The 2,280-nt window shown below is 44.9% G+C and overlaps 1 pseudogene; it reads left to right on the top strand.

Annotated features, from left to right (window-relative positions):
* LOC122433861 overlaps positions 1–2,280 on the top strand; it is a 109,653-nt pseudogene extending 107,373 nt beyond the window's left edge.

Here is a 2,280-nt window from a genome sequence, read left to right as displayed (position 1 = left end):
CTTGACACCATGAGCATAACCTGGACAGTCATTGATCCTGGAGCCACAGCCCTCAAGGAGGAGTGGGGGCACAACCAGGAACTGTCAGAGTATCTCAGAAGATCTCAATGGGAGACTGCAGTTATTGGCTTAGGGAATTCCTGGAACACTGGGAGAACATGCTGCTCCCAGAGCCCACAGGTAACTGAGTGGGGTGTGGGGGAGGTGGGGGAGGTGGTAGCTCTCTTCAACAGTCCAGTGCCTTCATGTGTGGATATGAGCACATATGTTTGTGCAATTAAAAATGTGGTAGCTGGATGGAGTGACTGATCTTTTGGTGGACTTCTTGTCTGGAGAGTCAGTGATGGGCATTGCATAAGATTTCCCAACATCCTCCTTTCCCAGCCCACCTCCCTTAGCACAGGAGCCCCTTTCCTCATTAACCAATGACCCAGTTCCATAACCCTGCTAAATGGTCCCCAGATTTATATACGTACTGTGTTTCCAGACCTTCTCTCCTTCCTGTTGTCCTCATCCTTTAACCAGCTCAAATGTCACTTAGAGAAGACCTCACCCCTCCCCAGACTGAATTAAGCACCTGCCCAGCTGTGTCCTCCCTAAAAAGGACTCCCCACAGTAAACGTGTCCACCTTCAAGATTGTCAAATAATCATTTGCTCTCTCCCTCAGTAGATATAGAAGCTCTGTTATGAGGACAGAGCCCAACTCCATTCATCTTTCTGCCCCAATGGCTTCACGTAACGAGCCAGCATCTATGTAGGTGGACAGGTGCTGTCTGGGGACAGTAGATGCTGAGGAAGGTGGACTCTTAGATGTGACAAGGCTTGTGCCTTTTTGTTTGTTTTAGAACCACTCACAAAGGCCCCGAACAACCACCAGCCTGCATCTATCCCGTTAAATAAATGCATCCTCCCATTGATCTTCATCTTCATCATCTTCATCTGCCTAATTATCATCATCGTCAAGAAATGTATGAAGAAATCAGGGACCACGGAAGGTGAGAATCAGGCTGGCCTCTGGTTCCTGGGCAGGTTTCTTCCAGGCATGACTTCAGAGAAGTGAGCCACGGGTCTAACACAAACCCCTCTCTACTGGTACCTAGGAGGATGCTCTTTCTTAGTCTTGGGCCCCCACACTTCCTGGTAGGTCTGAAATTACTCTGTTTTTGGGATAGAAGAGGCTGTGTAGGCAGTAAGATAGTGCAGTGAGCAGAGGGAAACCAAGTATCTACTCCTGTGGCAGGGGGAGAGAGGCGGGGTCTAAACTTTAAAAGTCTGGGGTGGAGTGTTGTCTTGTTGAGATCACACCCAGGGTTTCCCCAGTTCTTTGATGAAAAAAAAAATGTTTCTTTTCTGACAATACCGTGATTCAGTTCAACAGTTTACCTAATGTTCTAACAGCTCTTCGTTCCATCATCTGATGTTTCTTCCATTGACCATGAGAAGGTGGAAATGTTAGATGAGCCCTTGGATGAAGAAACTGATTCTTACTGACAGTCTGGCTGCCAGTCTAGTATATTCTCCTCTACTCGGAGTTGTGTTTACCAAGAAGCTAGAGAACTCCTGACTTTCCATGGCTGTTGATGGGCCCTTCCCATGTATTAACTTAGTCATTTTGAACAATTTGCTAAATAAGATATTTGCTCCTAATCAGTTAAGGGTATCAGCTTTATCTGATGCTTTTCTATCAGTTCCTTCCATTTTAGGTGGAATTGGAGTGTTTGTTGGCACTTTTGAATTCCATTAAGAGGAATATGAGTTAGGAATAAATATATGTGGTTTAATGAGATATACTTCATGTGTTCATGTGTTCTCACTTTTATGCACAGTTACTTCATGCTTTTATGGCCAGAATTGTATTCCCCTGAATTCATGTGTTAAAACCCTAAACCCCCAGGACCTCAGAATATGACCATATTTAATGACAAGGCCTTTATAGAAATAATAAGGTTAAAATGAGGCCATTAGGGTCTACCCCTAATCCAATCTGATTGGTATCCTTATAAGAAAATGGAACAGACCTGGTATGTAACATACATGTTACCTGGTATGTTACATGGTATGTTACATGAAGACATGGGGATGAGATGTCCGTCTGCAAGCTGAGTCAATTCCTAGGCAGGTTTAAAAGAATTCCAGGGACCCCGAGGAGGAAAAAGGGGTCTGGAATTCTCAAGGAGGAGGAAAGGACAAACTTTTTTTCTACATTCCTTAATAAGGACAGAGGATGAGATGGTCCGGGAGTTGGTGATGGACAGGGCTATCTTCTCACAGCTGCTCCA

The sequence above is a fragment of the Cervus canadensis genome, chromosome 33 (genome assembly GCF_019320065.1).
Source record: "Cervus canadensis isolate Bull #8, Minnesota chromosome 33, ASM1932006v1, whole genome shotgun sequence".
Taxonomy (NCBI): Eukaryota; Metazoa; Chordata; class Mammalia; order Artiodactyla; family Cervidae; genus Cervus; species Cervus canadensis.
Note: the sequence above shows the minus strand (reverse complement) of the source record. Positions and strands in the feature narration are given on the sequence as shown.